The sequence below is a fragment of the Chelonoidis abingdonii genome, chromosome 2 (genome assembly GCF_003597395.2).
Source record: "Chelonoidis abingdonii isolate Lonesome George chromosome 2, CheloAbing_2.0, whole genome shotgun sequence".
In the NCBI taxonomy this organism is placed as follows: domain Eukaryota; kingdom Metazoa; phylum Chordata; order Testudines; family Testudinidae; genus Chelonoidis; species Chelonoidis abingdonii.
Genome location: NC_133770.1, coordinates 252033422 through 252047732, shown reverse-complemented (window position 1 = coordinate 252047732; position 14311 = coordinate 252033422).

Genomic DNA, 14311 nt, shown 5'->3' with positions numbered 1-14311 from the left:
TTTTTTTTTTTTTTTGGTTTGGGCGGCAAAAATCCTGGAACCGGCCCTGCTTAGCAGCTGTCCCTCATTGGTGTAATTGACCATCCACAGAATGCACTCCAGCATGGAGTAGACAGGTGGTATTAGATCTCCTGGGCCTGTGTGGAGAAGAGGCTGTGCACACACAGCCATAGACAAGCCATAGAAATGTGGACATCTACAAACAGATTGCACAGGGGATATAGGTAAAGGGGTAAAACGGAGATAAGTAGCAGTGCCACGTGAAACAAAGGAACTGCGCCAGGCATACCATAATCAATCTGGTGCTGAGCCACAACACATATTGCAGAATGGATTGCAGTACTCAGCTCACTCAAATGTACAGCACCAACCACCTCATAGGTTCAAGAAAACACCCAGTCATATGTATAACAGTAAAGCAAGCACTGCATAAATCATAGCTTCAGTAGTTATAAATGTGTATCAAGCACTATGCAATTCCTAAGAGTACCCAGAGTGTCAGGACCAGAGAGCAGTCCAGCGCACAGCATATTGTGGCTGACCATTTAAGTGTTCTTTTCAAAGTGCCCCTCAACCACATAGCTCCACATTAGTGCTTGTAATGACCTTTGTGTTTGTCTGTTCAAAGTCAGCAGACAGCTGCTCCACCTCTGTCCTCCATCTTGGCAGCAGCTTTTCCCCCTTTGCCTCACAACATATGTCTACACTGCACACTTCTTTTTGCGGTGTGTAGAGTACATGTCCCCCTTGCACAGAGTAGATGGTGGGGCAGGCACTGCTTAGGTGAGTACAGACATGCCTGAACCTAGTGGGTATCTACTCAGGTATGTACCATACATGACTCTCTACTTGCCCAACCAGTGCTTCCCCTTTGTACAATGCTGTTTTTAGCAGGGTAATGTCCTGTTGCTGGTGTCTTTCCCCACTGCAGGGAGAGACTCCAGCAGAGGGGAAAGTTTCCAGCAGCTCCCTGCTGCCAGAGACTTTCCCAACCACAGAAAACTGCTGGAGCACTTCCACACTACAGGGAAAGACTCTGGTAGTGGGGAAGGGCTCCAGCAGCTCCCTCCTGACACAGCCTTTCACTGACACTTGTAGCTTTGTGCCACAGTGAGGACGCAGCCTGCTTTTTACTGTGGTGTGTAGCTAAACAGACCCACCGTGCCACTGCAAATGGTGTGCAGCATGGACATAGCCACAGATATGATGCAGGATACAACAGGCAGCTATAACCATTGGAATATTTTTCTCACTGAGATCCAATATTGTGAGTCAACACTGCCAGTGTCCCATCAATCTATCAAAAACACATTCAACTGTCATTCTGCACCTACTGATCCAATAGTTTAATCTTTCCTCGGTGCTGTCAAGATGGCCAGTGTATGGCTTCATGAGCCAGGACAGTAAGGGGTAGGCTGAGTCCCCTAGGATCACTATTGGCATTTCCTTATTGCCAATTGCAATCCACTGGTCAGGAAAGAATGTCCCTGCTTGCAGCTTCCTGTGTTCTTAAGCATACGAGCATCATGCACCTTTCCTTTTCCAGTCCACACTGATACTGTTGATGGATCACTGGAGATTCTTCACCACTTGCATAGCTGTAGAAAAGTAGCCCTTTCTATTGAGGTACTCTGTGTCAAGGTGGTTTGGTGCCCCAGTTGGGATGTACATGCCACTTATTGCCCCACTGCAACTCAGAAACCCCATTGCTGCAAATCCATCCACTATGTCCTGCACATTGCCGAGAGTCACAGTCTTGTGTAGCAGGAAATGATTAATGGCCCTTCACACTTGCAGAACAATAGCCCCCACAATGGATTTTACAACTCCAAAATGATTTCCCACTGACTGGTAATAATCTCATGTTGCAAGCTTGTAGAGGGTGATCGCCATTCACTTCTCAATTGTCAATGCAGTTCTCATTATGGTGTGCCTCTGGTGAAAGCTGGAGTGAGTTTGGCAAACAGATCCAAGAATATGGCCTTTTGAATCCAAGCATGCTGCAAGAATTGCTCATCATCTCAAACATGCATTAGGATGCAATCTCACCACTCAGTGTTCATTTCTTGGGCTCAGAAGCAGTGCAATTTGTAGCTGCTCTGTGAATGCCACCAACTACCTTGAATTGTTTTTCACTATGTCCCTTAGCAAACTGTCCACGAAGGAATCGTCATGTCCCTTCTTGTTGTAGTATTTCCTGTGAGGCTGCAAATACAAGAGGATCATGTGTCCTGTATTTGCGACATTTATGAACAGTGCAAAACACAGCGGACTCCGTGCTTCTGCCACTGATGGCTGACGTCAAAAAGTACATAGGTTTTTGGAAACCACACAGGTTTGTGGAAGTTAAAAAAAGGCACAAAAAATATGGGATGTGGATGTCACTATGGGATGGAGAATGTTGCCTGCTGGGAACTTGACCTCTAGCTCCCTAGGTGACTCATAGCTATGCACTGCAATGCATTGTGAAAATTTCCCAAAAGGCATTGTGCCAGATGGCAGCATGTGGCACCCTGGGATACCTATTCATGGTGCACCGCATTTGCATCAACACAAGCAGTCCTGGTGAATATGTGCAGTGCTGATACATGGGAAAGCAGCCATGTATGCATTTAAACAAGCGATATATCAGGAGTAGGCAACCTATGGCAAGTGTGCCGAAGGTGGCATGCGAGCTGATTTTCAGTGCCACTCACACTGCCCGGGTCCTGGCCACCAGTCTGGGGGGCTCTGCATTTTAATTTAATTTTAAATGAAGCTGCTTAAACATTTAAGAAACCTTATTTACTTTACATACAACAATAGTTTAGTTATATATTATAGACTTATAGAAAGAGACCTTCTAAAAACATTAAAATGTATTACTGGCATGCGAAACCTTAAATCAGAGTGATTAAATGAAGACTCAGCACATTACTTCTGAAAGGTTGCCGACGCCCTGATGTATTGAGTATCTAACTTTGGTTGCTTATCACCAATATAACTTGCATCACCGTATGTCTGTAACGTGTAGACATGTCCAGACAACCTGGTAGCTCTGGCCCTGGTCTACACTAAACGTTTAAACTGAATTTAGCACGTTAAACCAATTTAACCCTGCACCCAGTCCACACAACGTATGCTTGGTTATCGATTTTATAGGGGCTCTAAACCAATTGCTGTACTTCTCCCCGACGAGGGGTAGTCAGCTCTCAATCGTTATTGCCATGTCGATTAGGGTTAGTGTGGCCGCAATTTGTTGGTATGGCCTCGGAGCCTATCCCACAGTGCACCATTGACCGCTCTGGACGCGATTCTGGGATTCAGATGCACTGCAGGTAGACAGGAAAAGCCTCCAAGAACTTGAATTGCATTCCTGGTTCGCCCAGAGTGGAGGCGATCATCAGCAAGGTAACCACGCAGAGCTCATCAGGTAACAATGCAGTCTCCTGAGAATCGAAAAAGAGCTCCAGCCATGGACTGTCACGGGAGGTATGAATCTGATCACTGTTTGGGGAAAGGATTCCATGCCTAACAGAACTCCGTTCCAAAAGAGGAAATGAAAAAACATTTGAAAAAATTTCCAAGACCATGATGCAGAGAGGCCACACCAGGGACTCAGTACAGTGCCATGTGAAAGTTAAGGAGCTCAGACAAGCCTACCAGAAAACCAAAGAAGCAAACGGAAAGTCTTGGGCACGGCCAAAAACATGCTGCTTCTAAGCTGAGCTGCATGCAGTTCTAGGGGGTTTGCCACCACTACCCCACCCCTGTTCGTGGATTCCGAGGTGGGAGTGGTAATCGCAACCAAGGCTGAGGATTGTGCAGACGGGGAAGATGAGAAAGAAGAGGAGGACGAGCTTGCAGAGAGCACACAGCACTCCGTTAGCCCCAACAGCCAGGAGCTTTTTCTCACCCTGACGGAATTACCCTCCCAGCCCTCCCAAGCCACTACCCCAAACAATGAAGCCATGGAAGGGACCTCTGCTGAGTGTACCTTGTAAATATAAGACATGGTTTAAAAGCAAGCGTTTTTTAATGATTAATTTGCCCTGAGGACTTGGGATGCATTTGCGGCCAGTAAAGTTACTGGGAAAGTCTGTTAACATGTCTGGGGATGGAATGGAAATCCTGCAGGGACATCTCCATGAAGCTCTCCTGGAAGTACTCCAAAAGCCTTTGCAGAAGGTTTCTGGGCAGCGTTGCTTTATTCTGTCCTCCATAGTAGGACACTTGACCACGCCATGCATGTACCAAGTTATCTGGTATTATTGCATGACAAAGCCTAGCTGTGTATGGTCCCAGTGATTGCTGGCATTCAAGCAACATCCGTTCTTTATCTCGCTGTGTTATCCTCAGGAGAGTGATATCGTTCATGGTAACCTGGTTGAAATTCAGGAATTTAAGTAAGGGGACAGAGATGGCCATTCCTACTGGGCTGTTTGCCTGTGGCTTAAAAGAAATCCTTCCCTGCAGGTAGCCAAGCGGGGGGAAGAAGGGGGCGATTGGCGCTGAGTTTTTCTGCGTTTGGCTAGCAGGGATCTTTCCTGCTACTAGCCACATGGTTGTTGGGGAGGGAAAAGGAGGTGTTTAGCAGTGATCTTCCATGATACCAGCCACGGGGTGGTTTCTGCTGCTGCACGTTAACAGGAAAGAAGCAGCACTCAACGGGCTTTGTTGCTATTTGGGAAAGGAGGGCGCTGGATAGATGAAAGCTGCAGAAGTTGAAAGACAATGGCTTACCATGGCCGCATGCAAGCTGAATTCTGCTACCCGGACCTGCGTCTGTGATCTGTAACACCAAAGCCGCAGGCACTCAATATTAAGATGCAAAATGCGACCTTGTAGTGAAAACACACGTGCTATGTAAGGTCAATAGTGTCGTTCACCATGAAAAAGTATGACCATTGTTCTGTAAAATGTACCTTTTTAAATACTTCTCTCCCTTTTTTCCCTCCCTCATGCAGCTGCAAATTTTTCAAGCCTCCCTACGCCATCCCGAAGGCTATCTCAAAAAAGGTGGCAGAAAAAAAAGACACGAGAAGAAATTTTTTCTGAAATCATGGAAGTGACTAGCAATGAAAGAGCTCATCTGAATGAGTGGAAGGACGTGGTAGCAAAGTACAGGAAAGATGCCAGTGACCATGAGGACAGGAGGGACCAACATGAGGACAGGAGAGATGCTCAAGATGAGAGGAGAGATGCTCAAGATGAGAGGAGAGATGAGAGGAGGCAGGAAGATCAGTGGTGGCGGGATGCAACTCTGGGGCTGTTGCATGATCAAACTGACATGCTCCGGTGTATGGTGGAGCTTCAGGAACGGCAGCAGGATCACAGAGTGCCACTGCAGCCCCCGTATAACCACCATGTTCTTTAGCCTCCTCACCTGCCAGACGAGTAAGAACTTGTGGGGGTAGGCTCCGTGCACCCGCCCATTCCACCCCAGTGGACAGCCCAACCAAAAGGCTCTCATTATTATGAAATTTTTTTAGTGGCCTTCTCCTTCCCTCCTATCCTCCTTCCAAACCCCACCCAGGCTACCTTGTCAGTTCTCTCCCTCTTTTTATAATTAAGTAATAAAAAATACATGATTTTTAAACGAGAGTGACTTTATTTCCTTAGAAAGCAAGCTGTGAGTCAATCAAGGCGGGGGGCGGTCATCAAGGAGAAACAAACACAACAGTCACACTGTACCCTGGCCAGTGATGAAACTGGTTTTCAAAGCTTCTCTAATGCGCACTGCTTCCTGGTGCGCTCTTCTGATCGCCCCGGTGTCTGGCTGTGCGTAATCAGCGGCCAGGTGATTTGCCTCAGCCTCCCATCCCACTAAAGTTCCCTTCTTTACGGATTGTGGAGCACACAAGCCAAAAACAGGGGAAGTTTGGCTGAGGGTCTGGCAGTCGATATGTCGCCGTGGCCTTTAAGACGCAAATACTTTACTACCATTCGTCTTTACAGCCTTGTAATGAGAACTCTGACTACTGGACAGGTGCCATGGCATCAAAGGTAGGCTGGAGTCCCACAAGATAACTGACGCATTTAAAACAAGAGTACTGTTCCTGAAGACAGCAGGCGTCATGAACCCTTCTTGGCCTATCCTATGGATGTGGTGGAACGTCCCTTTGTTACACCAGTGCTGCAGCACCCATGAAGTACTTGCCGGGGTTTTATTTGTCTGGGTGCCTGGTGCTCCGGTGCAGTAGGTCCTATGGGTTCATGCTATTCCCCACCATGGTTAGTGGTGAATCCCATTGCAGCAAAGCCATCCACTATGACCTGCACATTTCCCAGAGTCACAACCTTTTGCAGCAGCAGCTTAATGATTGCTTTGGCTACTTGCATCACAGCAGCCCCCACGGTAGATTTGCGAACTCCAAATTGATTCCCAACTGACCAGTAGCTGTCTGGCGTTGCAAGCTTCCAGAGGACTATTGCCACTCGCTTCCCAACTGTGAGGGCTGCTCTCATCTTGGTATTCTGTCGCTTCAGGGCAGGGGAAAGCAAGTCACAAAGTTCCAAGAAAGTGCCCTTTCTCATGCAAAAGTTTCTCAGCCACTGGGAATCGTCCCACACCTGCAGCACTATGCGGTCCCACCAGTCTGTGCTTGTTTCCCAGGCCCAAAATTGGCGCTCAGTGGTTAGAACCTGCCCCATTACCAGCATGATCTCCAAAGCGCAGGGGCCCACGGTTTGACAGAATTCTGTGTCCATGTCCTCATCACTCTCGTCACCGCTCTGCCGGAGCCACCTCCTCCTCGACTGGTTTTGCAGGTCCTGGTTCAGCATTGACTGCACGAGAATGCACGAGATGTTTACAACGTTCATGATTGCTGTCTTGAGCTCAGCAGGGTCCATGCTTGCCGTGCTATGGTGTCTGCACAGTTCACCCAGGGAAAAAAGTGCAAAATGGTTGTCTGCTACTTTCACGGAGGGAGGGGTGAGGCTGTACCCAGAACCACCCGCGACAATGTTTTGTGCCCCATCAGGCACTGGGATCTCAACCCAGAATTCCAATGGGCGGGGGAGACTGCGGGAACTATGGCTACCCACAGTGCAACGCTCCGGAAATCAACACTAGACTTGGTACATGGACACACACCGCCGAATTAATGTGCTTAGTGTGGCCGCGTGCACTTAACTTTATACAATCTGTTTTAAAAAAACAGTTTCTGTAAAATCGGAATAATGCCATAGTGTAGACATACCCTCAGGGACTGAGTGTATTACTGTTCACTTGCAATGTTTAGTTAAAGAAAGCATAGCCCGAAGAATGTGCATGAGTGGCTGAAAGGGTGGTGGTGTTAGGGAGCGAACACCCCGCTACCACAAGAAAGACTCCCTCTTGCTTGAGGCATGGGGTAACAATGATTCACAGTCCTGGGTACCTTGAGAACAGTCACACTAATGGGGCCCTGTAAAATTTGGCACAATTGCTAGGCTGTACTGAAAAGGAAAGACTGTCATGGAGGAGCAGTTACTGAATGATACTGAGATGCAGTAACAAGGCTGCATAAGGAGGCTTATTTAACAGGAAGGCAGTTAACTATTTGCAGTTTGAACACAAGATTTCTTTCCCTCCTGTTTCCTGTAGTCACCATAATCATAAGAAACAGGCATGTTACCACATACACCAATTAGGTTAATAAATTTGTGAGATTATTTATGTACCTAGTGCTCTGGTATCTAAGGCAGGAGTGGCCTAAGTAATTAAATTAAAAAAAATATTGTATTAAAAACAAACAAATATACAAAAGGAAAAAAAATACAGAAAGCAGAAGAGCAGAGCCAGCTAAGTGGAACAATTTGTAGGTTTCACAGGACAAGGTTCTTGGGCCAAACCCCAAGAGTAACATGGAAAATTGGTAAGGAAAATGACAGTAAATACAGACAATTGAAAGTTGGAAGGCAACAATAGAGTGGGAATTATGGAAGCACAGGAGCTCGAAGCCTGCCTATGTAAATAAACTGAATGCAGGGTGACTAAGTTGCTGAGCTCCCTTAATATGGTCCAAGGCCTGAACTCTTGTATGCTGCTGAAAGAATTCACCAGGGCTGCAGTTGACTCAGATAAAGTGAAATGGAGATAAATAAGCAAGAATCTTCATTTCTGATTTTTACTGTTTAAAATTTCCCAGGAATTTATCAATGTTTATCAACAAAAATTAAAAATGGGGGAAAAATTGGTGTAAAGAATGAACTTTGAAGTTTTCTAGGTGAATATTATGGTTAATATTTGGGATGGGAATACAGAAGAAAGCAGCTATTAAAGAAAAGTAAATGTAGTTTAATGGTATGGCTTATCTCATGAACTGTACATTAACTGTACACACACACACACACACACACACACCCCTTCCATTAGATACTTAAACAGACAACCTTGCATTTACACTTAGACTTAACTTATTAACAAATTCATCTACCTAATGGAATGCATCAGATTTTCTTAACATAAGTATTTTCAGGTACTTGAGTAGTCCAATGTTGAGGTAAAAAACAAATCAGTAAAAAGTGAACAGTTTTTGTAAAACCCAAGATTTTTTCATTTAAAAAACAGTAAAAACTGAAAATGAAATGCCTTAGAAATATGCCAAGAGAAATAGAATTGGTTAGAGATTTTAAACACCACATTTGGTGTGCATGTGTTACAGGGCTCAGGGTGCAATCCAGACCAATAAGGGATTGGGCCACTACTTTCCCTGCAACCCTGGGTGCCTCACAATGCTTCATGGCTGTAGCTCCTGTCCTGGGACACTCAGAACCAGTCTACAAGCATGTACATCACATCCTGAGTGTCTGTGTGCTAGACGGCTCTGGGTCAGCAGCTCTGACCCCTGCATCCTGTCCACACCCAGCCCCACTCTGGCTTCCATCAGCCTTGATTACTATTTGCAAGGTAAACCCAACATTCCCAATCCTAAATTTTCCCATACCACATGATCTGTAATATCCAGCCCTGTCCTGGACAGTTCAGAGAAATAATGTTCATTTGTTCATCTAAAAGCACATCACAGCTTATCAACTTAATTGGGGGTAAATACACCCTTCCATTTAAACACAGCATTTAGTTGGTTTAAAATAAAACGAATTTATTAACAACAGGACTAAATAAATGATACCAAGTAAAAGGAATAAAGTTAGAAACAGTTACAAGCAAATAAAAGTGAAAACATGCATCTAAAAGTCTAAAACTTAATCTAGCAAGGTCTAGGCTTTGATCAAGGTGCTTTCTCTCAATCTTCTCACCACCCATGACTGACTTCCCCTCATTCTGGACCTTCCACAGAAGTACAAGATGCTGGGTTCCATTGTCTTCCTAAGTGAAAGATCTTTGCCTAAGCTGGTTTCTCACCTATTTTTAGTTCCCAGAGCCTTAACTTCACCCGATACTTGGTTGCAAGGCCCATCTTTCTCAGCTTGTAAGAGCTCTGTTCCCTTGTGCATTGTCCATTGACGAATGCCAACGATGGCTTCTGTCTTTGCTTTATCTTCTAAAGTTCAAAGTTTTGTTTCAAGAGGTAGGACGACCCAACGCTGTTCTTCCCTACCTGTGCCTCTAGGCAAAACTTTAAAGTTACAAAAGATCAGGAATAAACCTCCCTCTTAGCACAGGGAAAATTTACAAGCTAAAACAAAAATAAACTAATGCATTTTCTTGCTATTACTTACTATTTTTGTAATATTAGATGTATTATTTTTGTAGGAGCTGGATTACTTGCTTGGTCTCTCCCTTTGTTTCCCTGAGAGCACTCACAGAGCACAAAACAAAGCACCCCCACCCCAGATTTAAAAGTATCTTATTTCCCCATTGGTTCTTCTGGTCAGGTGCCAACCAGGTTATCTAAGCTTCTTAACCCTTTACAGGTAAAGGAGTGATTTTATGCTACCCATAGTTGTATGTTTATGACACTATGTTAATTGGGCTTCTATTGTTTTTGGTCACATCTTAATCTCACTGGAGACAGGTAAATAGCTGCCTTTGCTCATCTGGGAGAATAACCTGTTTCTCCTGGTTTGGCTAGTCTTTTAACGCATAATATCATTAACTATCCATATTTCCTCATATAGAGTTAACATATTTCACAATATCAATCATTAGCTTGTCATTAGCTTTTAGAAAAGAGCTCTCCATACACTTTTGTAATACAGTAATATTGTATACAATCACTTGAGGCTCAGCAGCCCCTGTCTTTATAGACCAATACATCTTTCTAATATATTCTTTTGAATGCTGCTCAAAAGAAGTTTATTCAAGCTGTGAGGAAGGCAACAAGGATTCTGGTGGTGAAGGAAGCTCCAGAATGCCCCTCCCCCCCCACATACACAGGTATTTGCTAAGATACAAATTGTTCTGTTTCCTGGAGTCTCCTGCCCCTGCTGTCTTGATGATCATGTTTATTGCTTATATTTAAATTAAGGCAATCCCCCATTCCTTTGTTTCGGATTGAACCATTTAACACTTTTACCTATGCAAGGCCACCTGATCTTGAACATGCTCTAGTAAGATCATACAGGGGGAATTCATAACTTTACATATAATATTGCTACATATTTCACCATGGTAGTGTTGACCTGCAAATTATTACATTTTAAAGGCACATTTAGTACAAAGAAGAGTGCAAATACCTGGGTGCTTCAGGTCCCAGCATGCATGGGATTTTCAGAATGCTCAAGCGTAAGTCAGTATCACTAGTCTGCCTCAGAGTTGAAAACTACAGAAAGTTTTCTAGAAAAGTGTTTCCTCAAACAGTGAGGCTCAAGCACTGCAGAGGAAATGAAATGATAAGAGTGGGAAAAAACATTTTTTTTTGATTATTAGGAGAGAGATGACAATGTTTACAAGGTCATCTGTTGGTGTCACCAGACATAACCCTAGGTAACTCAAGAGGGTGGTAGACCACGAGTGTCAATAAAGCCGTCCTGTTGTAGGCCTCAGTAAACCAAAGCTCCTCCATGTTAAAACTTTACTCGACCTAGAAAGCTAGCAGCTGCAAAATCAAATGTGTAACACTAAGCTATCAGTGGCAGCACAGCCCAAACCAGTCTAAGGCAGTAGTAATAAGGCCTGCGTACCTCTAGCAAAAAAATAAAATAACTTGCAAAAGGAAAAATTACTAACAAGCTTCTGCAGCCAAAATTGCGTAATGTAACTGCACTTAATGTAAGTGCTACAGGGAAAAAAAAGGGGAATTTTTTTAAAAAAAAACCAGCTAAAATGGGTGTGCTTGCTTTAAGGCGTTAGTCTCCTTGCACCGCTTTAAAATCTCAAATAAACTTTGCTTGCTTCACCACCCTGGTGTGTTTATTGGCGCGGCACACACCAGGCAACAAACCCCGCTGTTACCCCCCTCTGGCACTCTGTGCTGGCTACAGTTCTTGGCACCCAACGTGGGGCTCGAGGCTGAAAACTAGCCTTGCCCGGATCCCTCCTGGCGGCCGAAGGATTGCGGCAATGACCGATGCCAAGTGCGCACCCATGATTTCATCGGGGGCCTCAGCGGAGACGCAGTGTGGTCAACCCCGGAGGGCACAACGGTGCAACGCGCTTGGATAGTGGAGAAGCGGTTGCGGGCGATGGTGAGGAACCAGTCCCTTGGATAAGGTAGGAACAGTCCAGTGGTCTGGACTTTTGCCCGAGGCTTGGGACGCCCAGTCGTTGTAATTCTGAGGCTGGGGACGCCCAGTCGTCGTAATTTCCATTAGCTACTGGTGTATTAGCATATAATGGGTCAAGGGCATGGTATGGGGCGGCAGGTACAGTATACACCCTTAGAATGCATTCTAGCAAATTGGAAAGTGTTTGGATCGGGTCCAATGCCTAAGAATAAACTAAAAAGGTCTGTACAGTAGACTGGCCTCAATATCAACTAGAGGACCAGGAAAAGGTGGCCACCGGAAGGTTCACTTAATTATAACCCGATCCTTCAATTACTCCTGTTTTGTCAGCGAACAGGTAGCTTCTGAAGCTGTTTGTATGGAGAGCTTCCATACAATCCCCCACCATATGCCCCAGAGCCGCACCAGGAGGAGGACAATTTTGTTCCTGTTCTTCCTCCTGTCTGGTGGAGTGCAAGGATTCAAAAGCAGGTTAGGGACAGTTCAGGGACAAAGAAAAATCAAGGGGGAGCTCAGAATATTGAATAATGTTCCCTCACCTGCAGAGGAATCAGGCAGCCTCACCCACCGTGTGCAGCCTCCAGCCAGCCTTTCGCAAACTTGGCCAGGGACTGCTTCTCAAACACTCCCAATATTATAGCAGCCCTCGTCCTCGCCCTTGCCCTTGCGGACCCCCGCTAGGTTATTTAACTCCATGAGGGAGAATGTTTCTGAAACACTCCTGATATTACAAGCCCTGTTGAGAATTTATCTGGTTCCACTGGTTGCTGGGGGACATGAGATGGGTTTTACCACTACCCTGTTTGCAACTTCAAATTTGTTTAACTGGCAGTGCACTATGCCTCACTTATGAGACAATCCTGAGGCAGTGGAAAAAATGTTCTGCACAATCTTTTTCACTCATGTGCCCACTTGGGCAAAGGTAAATCAGTTATTAAATAGTCTCATGACAGAAGATGAAAGACAAAGTAAAAAAAAAAAATCTGCAGGTCATTTAAATGCACCTTGGCTAATTACTAACCCTAATTAAAATCCCAATAATCCAGCTCAAAAGACAAAGTTGGATGAATTTTTAAAAGCTGTTGTAAATGGTATTAGAGATGCAGGGGAGGCTACTCCAAATCGGAGCAAGGTGACTGCCTGTGTTCAGCGTCCAGACAAACTCCCATCTAACTTTTGTGCCTGACTGATTTGTGAAATTAAAAAGCATGAAAATTTAAATCCTGAAACTAATCATGGAAAGGAGATGGTTAAAATGGTTTTCATGTCACAATGTGCAAAAAATATTGCAAAGAGATTTAGAGAGCATCCAAATGGTATGCAAGGGAAAAGTTTGTCTAAAGTAGTTAGCATTGCTACTAAAATGTTTAATTAAAAAAAAAAAAGGAAAAAAAATATAAAGAAGCAAGTGTCACTGTTGGCAGCAGCAATGACTGGGGAAAGGGAAAAAGGTCACAAATAAAACAAAGGTAAATAAAATAAATAAATAAATAAGCAGTAAAAAACAAAAAATGTAAAAAAAAGTTAAAAGTAGTGGTTGTCATTATTGTGGTGCAAAAGGACATTAAAAAAAAAAGTTGTTTGTAAATGGATCTGCATTTGTTTGTGAAGGAATCAGACACTCTGGATATGCAGTTACAAAGAGGCAGACTGTATTAATAGGGGAAGCTCTTTCTCCCGGGGTGAGTGCCCAAGCTGCAGAGTTAAAAGCCCTAACCACAGCCTGCCTTCATGCTAAAGGGAAAAGGGTTAATATTTATATGGACTTAAAATATGCTTTTGGGGTGTGTCATGCCACCAGGGTGCTTAACCCCTCTTCCTCACTTCTCCGCAGCCCCTGGGGTTCATGCTCCGATAAGGTAAGCCCTAATAGAATAAGAAAATACTACCTGGTTCTGGTTAGAGGCAGGCCTCTTATGTGGTTATCTGGTTCTGGTTCTTTTCTGTTTAACCGGTTACTATTGTTTTTTTGCTCTGTTCATTTGGGCATTAGGTGTGTGGATGGAACTAAACCTCTTGTTCGTAATTCCTCAGGGTGGAAGCCATTGCGTGCGATAAAGCTCTGAGGTCGAACTGAGATCCTTCTGTCCCATCCCCTGTAGCGGTCAGTGTATAAAAGTGGGAAAACCTGGCTTAGACTGTAATTCCCTCTGCTTTTTGTGTAACTCCTTTTCCTGTTTAAGTGTCAAAAGACAGATGAGTGGGTCTCTGGGTAAACCCTCTAAAGGGGTTAAATTATATGTTAAGTAAATGGCCTTTACCCAATGGGCCATGTGTTTTTGTCCAGGTGACAAGCCTCACGAGGAAGGACTCGGGTAGTCTTGTAAGTAAGAATGTTTAAGGGAAGAGACCAGGAGGGGTGGGGGCTAGTTGAGAAGCCCACCCTCCTAGCTAAACTGGTAGTAAAACAAGTTGGTGCCCATGGAAGGGATGGTTCAGCAAAAAAAGCAGAATCGGGCCCAGGCGGGCAGGCAACAGACAGAAAAATTGAAAAACAGGTTAAAAAATTTTAAGGGTGTAGTGGAAGGAAGGAGTAAGTAAGTGTAAGCATGGGGATTTCAAATACCCAGAACTTACTTGAAATAGTAATTTAAGTTAATAAAAATAGCTGTTGGGAGACAAGCAAGTAACTTAAGGGAGAGTGAAAAGTTAACTCTGCAGTTGCTGGAGGAAACAGCAGTTAAACTTTGTAAAGTGCTAAAAAAAATTCTTGGTG